At 34.1% G+C, this 8,648-nt stretch overlaps 1 pseudogene; it reads right to left on the minus strand.

The window, feature by feature from the left end:
* Positions 1-5,250: 5,250 nt before the first annotated feature.
* On the minus strand, positions 5,251-5,620 carry LOC133087708 (large ribosomal subunit protein mL52-like; annotated as a pseudogene).
* Between the last annotated feature and the right edge of the window lie 3,028 nt (positions 5,621-8,648).

Below are 8,648 nucleotides of genomic sequence, written 5' to 3' on the forward strand. Positions count from 1 at the left end.
TTTGACTTGCATGGAATATCTTTTTCCATCCCTTCTCTTTCAGTGTCTCTGTGTCCTTATAGCTGAGTGAGTGAGTCTCTTGTGGACAGCATATAGTTGTCTAGCCACTCTGTGCATTTTGTTTGGTGAATACAATCCATTTACCTTCAAAATATTAAAAGAAAAAAGTTGCCAGCCAAGAGTACTGTATACAGCAAAGTTATCCATCAGATAGGAAGGAGAAATACTTTCCCATACAAACAAACAAATGCTAAGGGAGTTCATCTCTAATAGACCTGTCTTGTCTGAAATGCTAAAAGGAGTTTTTCAAGCTGAAATGAAAGGTTATATTTAGTAACATAAAAACATAGGAAGAATACAACACACTGGGGTAAAGGTAAATATACAGTCAGATTTAGAAAAATCCAATTCTGTAATAGGATGGTATGTTAACAAATCAACTATAGTATCAGAATTCAGGGAAAATAGTATTAAAATAACTATAACTATTATAACTTTTAATGGATACACACTGTAATAAGAGGAAGACTGTTATAAAAAAGTAAAAAGGGGGGAGTAAAAGGGTGGAGCTTTTGTACACAATCAAAGTTAAGTTGGTCTCAGCTTAAAATGGACTGTTTATATATAAGGTATTTTTTGTAAGCCTCATGATAACCACAAAGCAAAAACCTAAAGCCCCACGCCACCAACCTCTCTATCTTCTTACAATAAGTATGGTCATGTTACTTGTTATTACCAATAGAATGGAAGCAGACATTTTGTGTTACTTCCAGGACAAGACTATAAAAAACAGAATTTCTTCTTCCTCAATTTATTTCCCATTTTACTATATGGTTTAAGAGGTTTCTGAGACTCTAGGTTTGGTGATGATAAAAAGTGGAAGGAAGCTGGGTCTCTGCATCAACATGTGGAAAAGAGACTCCCCCTAACATAAATACCCTTCTTGAACTGTCAGAGTGAGATAAACTTCTATGTGTTTGAGCCATTAGTTTTTTGTGGTATATTTGTTATAGAAATTGAGCTTGCTATCATTAAATCTTTCTTTATTATACCTGCTGAAACACATGAGTAAATAAAAGACAACTTTTTTGAATGGGGGATATAAATCAATGTTTTACCATATCTCCTCATTTCTGCATATTCAGAAATCTATCCAACCTATGTATGAATATATATTAGACATCTGTTTTTATAAGTGGTTACTATTTCTACATTTCCATATGTAAGGGTGATATCTAGTAACAGCAAGAAACAGTTACATGACCGTTGTAAGGACACATTTTTTTCCCTCTAGCAATCATTTTAATAAATACATCCACTAAATAATATTGGCATTATCCAAATTATTTGTGATATCCTTGTTACCTAAATTGCATAATATAAAGACAAAAGTGTGACCACACACACACACAAAAGGAAACATGCACATTATTTTGAATGTATGTCTGTATCCATTACTGTAATTTGTTAAGCCAAATGTAAAATGATATCATCAGTAACTGAAGTCATGTCTTTATGACAGTAGACAAGCAATTAGATGAATTCTGGGTTTGTGTCTATCTAATCTATAAGTCATAGCATATACTATTTAACTTTTAAATATAAATGTGGAATTATTCAATCTGAAATCTACATTTTCTTTTTTCAAGTGTTATGTTGATAACATAAAGTGTTGAAAAGGACATGGTATGGTCCTAAAAATGGAAATGTATTGAAAATTGTGTAGATAAAAATGAATAAGCTTATAATTTTAGTTGTTTATTGTTCAGCTAAAGGATATTCTTCCTCTTGGCAGAATCAGGAAAATACACAGCAGCTCAGGATCCACTAAATAAAATTTCTTTGATTTTATAGGTTCATATATAATTTTCTATTTATGCATAGTCAATATTTTGAAAAAAAAATGGTTAAAGGAAAAATAGTGATGATGCCTTGTTATATTTTAGGAAATATTTAAATGAAAATGCTATATTTTCATAATTTAGTGTTTTGCCCCAAATTGCTTATGATCATATGCTTTTATCAATATTACATCTTAAAGTTTCATCTTGATTGCTAACCTATAGCATTTCATTTTTCATATTTTATAAATGTGTGTGTGTGTATATATATATATATATATATATATATATATGTATATATATTTCCCTCTGAGGATATGTCTTTATTATGTAGATGATAAATAGAAAGGCCGTTTGTCATCAAGACTAGCTACTTCCAGTTAACACTGATATCAATTTTTGTTTGCCATTCTCTGTTCCCTTATATCATTCCACTACATACATGACTGAACCTAGCACTTTATAAAATGTCAGAATCTCTTGGGGTAGACCATGTATTTATTATAAGGTAAGCAAGTATATATCAATTTGTCTCCTATCTCCATTATACCACAGAAGTTACTGTACTTTGGTCAAGGTCACCTGTGATGTCCACTTTTCACATTAAATGGACATATAAGGTCATCTCACTAAACTATCAGCACTTTTAGCAACAGTTCATATCTTCCTGCTTATTGAAACACTCTCTGTACTCAGCAGCTAGGCCTGTAAACTCTCCTTTAGGTACCAGAAGCTTTCGTTTCACCCGTATCCAAGGGTTTTTCTTTCTTCTGGACTTTGGATTCCCTGTGTACTCTTCCTCAGATAGGAAGACACTTTTTCAGCTGTAATCCATGGTTATTATCTTGGAGCCCTGTTGATGTGGTGGTTAAGTTATGAGGCAAGAGAAGTGTTCTATAGTCTTCTGATTAAATCTAAGCCTTTTAGTGAGCTTGTGTCTCGGGATTACGATCATTAAAAGTGCTTCTCTAATGGTAGTATAGTTTTTCTTCACTCTGCTCCCTATTCAATATCCTGGCTACAGCATTTCCAATCTACTTTCTTGAATCGCTAAGCCCTGTAAAACGTTGCCTTCCTCCCTCCCCTGCTGTCTCACCTAAGGTGAGACAGGAAGTAGGAGGTAGCTGGAGTGGAGAGGAATTCCCGTTCCTCTGGTGGAATTAGGTTCCAGAATTGTGCTCTAGTGAAATATTTATCCCTGGAATAATGAAGTGGACTCTGGGTGTATTTCACAAGGATCTCTTCCCTTCCCTCTGCCATAGCCACAAAGTGATCTTAGGAATCCTCACCCAAAACACAGGTGTGAAAGTATGAAGGGATTTGAGATGGGGCTCAGCAGTTTCTCGGTCTTACATTAGTGGACACTCAGCCTGCAGCAATTCATCAAAATTATCGTTCCAGTGTTCTATCATTTTATGGCTCCAGTGCCCACTGCTCCGTGCTAGTACATTTCGGTCGCTGTATCTCTCCTGGTGTGCCTTTCTCTGTAGATGTTGGAGTGGTCGCTTACGTTACAACCTGCATTCTCAAATGAGAACAAGAAGTCAATAATTTTCAATTTGTCCCGCTTCCTCTTGTTGTAAGGATGGAAGTGAAAACTTCTAAGCTCTTCAGCTGTTAGATCTAAAATCAGTAGTCTGGCTTTAAGATAGTTTGTGGAACACATCAATCCTTCTAACTTAGATTTTCCTCAATACACTTTCCCCTTGTGTCTTGAAATGAATGAATTCTTTTCATCTTTTAGGTATCAACTTTAAATCTCACTGCAGTATGCAGGTCTCCTTGTTATTCTATCTAAAACAACTCCTTCACTCTCATCTTTATCTGTTACAACATTCTTTCAGCACTTGTGGAAAGCTTGAATGCTTTTTTAAAAATTGTGTATTCTCTTGTAGAATAAAAATCGTTGAGGGGAAGAACTATGCCTAGATCTTCTTCGCCCTTGTATTTTCAATATTTAGCATAATTTGTTACTTAATATTTTATGAGTAAATAAATGTCTTATTTACACAAATGTATTTTTTCATAGAATAAATAATTCACATTATTTATTAAAATATATAAGACCAGTCTATGTGTTCAGATATCTTTTAGATGGTTTTTAATGAAGTCATGACTATTTTCATGAAAATGTTCAGGAAACATTGATGAAATACTTGAAATTATTTATAATCAACTTTATTTTTGTCTGAAAACCAAAGTTTTTCAAATATTTTTTGTAAGCCTCTTGTATGTACTATGGTGCCTCAGCACCTAGCACTTATTTAAAACATGGCCTTCCCTCATCAAAGATAATATAATCATCTCATTATTTCTCTCTTCTTAAATTCTTAATCTTAATATTTACTACATATAGTATAAGTATCTGCTATAAGTAATTTTTTTAGAATACATTTATTTCCTGGCTCTCACTTTGATTTTACCCAGATTAGAGAAATAGGTTATTACTATTTTTTGCCATGAATCCTTTGTTTTTTTTTTGAAATATAGTTCATGTACAGAATTATATAAGTTACAGGTGTGTAATAGAGTGATATCACAATTTTTAAGTTTATACTTTATTTATAGTTATTGTAAATATTGGCTATATTCCCTGTGTTGTACAATATATCCTTGTAGCTTATTTTATACATAATAGTTTGTACCTCTTAATACATTACCCCTATCTAGCCCCTCCTCCCGCTGGTAACACTAGTTTGTTCTCTGTATCTGTGAGTCTGCTTCTTTTTGGTTACATTAACTAGTTTTTTGTATTTTGTAGATTCCACATATAAGTAATGGCATACAGTATATGTCTTTCTCTGATTTATTTTATTGATACTTAGCATAACGCCCTCCAAGTCCATCCAGTTGTTGCAAATGGCAAAATTTCATTGTTTTTTATAGCTGAGTAGTAGTCCATTGTATGGAATATATCTTTATCCATTCATCTGTTGATGGACGCTTAGGTTGATTCCGTATCTTCGCAGTTGTAAATAATGCTGCTTTGAACACTGAGGTACATGTATCTTTCCAAATTTGTGTTTTTGTTTTTTTCAGATATATACTCAAGAGTGGAATTGCTGGGTCATATGGTAGTTCTATTATTAGGTTATTATTATTTTTAATTTTATACAATATAACTTGAGCAAGCATCTGTCTAAGATTTTGGATTTGCCATAAATAGGCTCAAAGTGCCATTAAATAACTTTATATCATAACAAAAAAAAGAGATACTTTCATATAGTTATTCACCTCTGATGAATTACCAGACAACAGTATGGAGTGGAGCCCCCAGCCAACTCATAATGTCATGTCAACTGAGCAATAAATAAATTTAAATTGTTTTAAGCTGGTGAGAATTTAGGGTTGCTTGGTTTTGTTTTGTTTTGTGTGTTTGCTTGTTTTTCTGGGGGAGGCAGGAGTTGCTTTTTATTGACTTGGTCGTGGGGTCTGCAGTAGGGCCCCTTTGGGTTTAAGAGCATGCTGCTGCTTCCTTTCTTCTTCCTGCAACTTCTGCTGCCTGAGCTGCCATGCCTGTAATCCAGCATCCATTTCCTGTGACAGCAGGACAACTCCTCTTGCAAACTTTTCCCTTTGGCCTTTCTTCGAAGCTGGCCTTTCATTGGAGGAGCAGGGCGGTCATCCCCGTAAGACCAGTCTGGGAGCTCCGCAAGGGGCCTGTAGCCAGAGGGGTTGGCAGCAAGGCCCTGCTGGACTCACCACCGACTGCCCACCCGACCCGCGACGCCGCAGTGCAGCCTCCGGACACTAGAGAGCAGTAAACGCAAAGCAGCCATGCTGAGGCACAGGACGGGTTGCTTGGTTTTACAGCAAAATCAAACTTTACCAGACGGATACAACAGGATTCCAAAGGAAAAATAGGACTTAACCTTACATTTAACATTTGTGATATACCAGTAAACAATTTTTTTTTTCATTTTTATAATTATTGCTTCCTTGGCTGTTTTATTGGAACCCACTTAACGATTGTCAATTTATTTATGCATTTGAATAACCCTGCCATAAAAAATACATAATTTTAAACATGAAAAGGTGTCATGATTAAGGATTGGGATTAAAACATATTCAGGAATTTACAGCAGTTCACAGAGGACTAATGGAATATCGAGGACATAGCCACCTGAATGATATAAACTATACTTCTTTTTATACATTATTCTTTTTCTTTTTCAAAGATTTTTTTTTTTGGCCACGTGGCTTGTGGGATGTTAGTTCCCTGACCAGGGCTGGAACCCAGGCCCCCTGCAGTGGAAGTGCGGAGTCCTAACCACTGGACCACCAGGGAGTTCCCTTTACTGTTTACATTATTCTTTTACACACTTTTAAATTTTAATTTCCATGAGGCCTATATCCCCTTTTTTAAAGGAATTGACCAGGTAGTACTAACTGTATTGTAATTTCAGGGACAACAATTATTAGAATTTTTTTAGTGAAATTATGATAAGAACTGTAATTTCCAATAAATACATAGTAATTGTTTTTCTTAACAAAAATCATGTAAAATAACATTCCCCAAATTTATACAGACTTTTATACAGTCACACACATTTGACAAGGGGAATAAAAAATTGTTTAAAATTATTTGATTTAAAAGCTTCTTTGATTTATTTCCATTGTGCCTAAATTTTCAGACGGAAATGCAAAAATTAAATGACAGGATGTTTGGTTTGCTTAATATTAACTCTGAATGAATGTTTCTGAATGGTTTTGAGTAAATTATATTTTCCATGTAATGGCCTGATAATAAGTGAAGTGCTTTTTACCCCAGTCTTGCTAAATATATATGCTATTTTCCTTGTCTTAACACTATCACTGAATTACTGTTGTTCTTTTTTCTTTCTTCCTCTTTTTTTTTCTCCTTTCTTTCCTTCTTTCTCTCTTTTCTTTTTCATTCTTATTTTTTGTTGTCGTTTCACTTGGCATATCTTCTTGCATAGCCTGTGGAATTAAAATTTTCTCAGTGAACACAATGTGCTGATTTAGATATAGACCATGCCTTTAAAAATTTTCTATTTGCAATAGGCTAGAAATAGAATAGAGGTTTCATACAGATCAGAAACTGTGGTGAAAATCAATAGCTATCTGACTTTAGCATGTGACTTCATCTTTCAAAGAACTAATGAATGTTATCTGATGTACTGGAGCAGTCTGCTGTTCAAAGAGGCTGAAGAACAGATGTGCATTATGTGTGTCTAGGGTAAAATTCAATGATGCAGCTGTGTATTTGGCTAAGGTTCATCTGAACATTCTTAGTCACTTTTGAATAGTCTTTGGTAGGATCCCTAACTGCTTTGGGGCAGTAGTAAAGGAACTTAAAAAAAAAAAAAAAAAAGATTTATGACACTGCTTACTTGGCTGTATCTTTAATTTTATAAATTTTATGCCATCAAATTCTTAGTGTTTTCCTGAAATTACCTTATGTCTAGAATATACATCTATAAATCTATATCTATCTATATGTATCCAAGTATGTATGTATCTACCTAGCTCTGCAATTGTAGTCTACATTATGATGAAAGTTTGATTCAGATTATACAGCAATGGAATGTGGGTCCTATAGTACTTAGAAACAGTCTCTTGGTAATGGCCTGTAGGTGTTAGGCAATCAAACACTGTAATCATGATTAGTTGATAACCAACTAGCAAAGGGAGCCCCAGATGCATTTAAATAAATACAGATTTCAGCTCAGCATGGTACACAGATTGAAAGCTCTCTTCTTTTTTATTAGTATTTCTATTAAAATAACTTACTGTGTCTGTCTAAACACATTAAGAACCTTCAAGGGTACAAAAACAAGTTATAGTCCCATTAAATAGAACATTCGTGTATTTTAAGATCTTTATCTTGCCAAATGAACTCTGCTATTTGCCTGCTCTGATAAGGAAAGAAGGGTTATATGGAGAAGTAGATTGAAAAAATGAGGGGAAAAAAATCTTAATTATTTACTTCTCCAGGCTCTGAAACCAAACAGAAGAGTTTCCCTTCTCAAAGGAAGGATCATAGAATGGACCCATTTCAGACATAAAAATAACAGAATTTCTCTTCCATCATCATCCAGCACCATATTGGACCCTTTAAGAATGTGAATATAGAGCTCTATATTATTATGGAAATCTCAAATTCTTGGTTTAGACAGGGGGAGAGAAAGAGACTTTCTCTCACATCACCAGGGTGATTATCCAGGTAAAGAGGATAAAAACTTTAAAACAGTCAGAGTCTTCTACAAAGATGGTGGAAACAAACTAAAATCCTGGGAGTTCTCGTTCATTGTGGACTGGATGTGGTCAAGTTAATATTCCTGCCAGATCGCTCTTTGGATTATGGACTCTCTGACTAGCTCTCTTTGTTACCTCATGGACATGGTCTTCTGTTTCTCTGCCTCATATACTAAAATTTTACACAGGGCTTATCCCCTCCAGAATTCCTGTAACTCTGATACTAATTATTTGATTATAAGCCTTGACTAAACGTTCATCCTGATATCTGTTTTTTGTATCCTACCTTGAATTTAATACTGCCTTGAGCTTTCAATTCTGAGACTTGAAACATATTATAAAGTTCAAATGGAACAGTTAAGAGAAAAGAATTGTTACATTTTAGGAATATTCCCTTAGTAAATAATGAGAAGTGTGCAAAAAATTATTGATTTAAGATTTTTTAAAGGGTAAAATGGAAACAACCTATTTTTCATAATTAAATCCTTTCAGTAGGAAATTGGTTAAAAATGTTTTTATATATTCTGGGTATTGTGTCCACAAATAATGTTTTAATAAAATATACATATAGGCATGAATGTACCAAAG

This window comes from Eubalaena glacialis, chromosome 3, assembly GCF_028564815.1.
Source record: "Eubalaena glacialis isolate mEubGla1 chromosome 3, mEubGla1.1.hap2.+ XY, whole genome shotgun sequence".
Lineage (NCBI taxonomy): Eukaryota > Metazoa > Chordata > Mammalia > Artiodactyla > Balaenidae > Eubalaena > Eubalaena glacialis.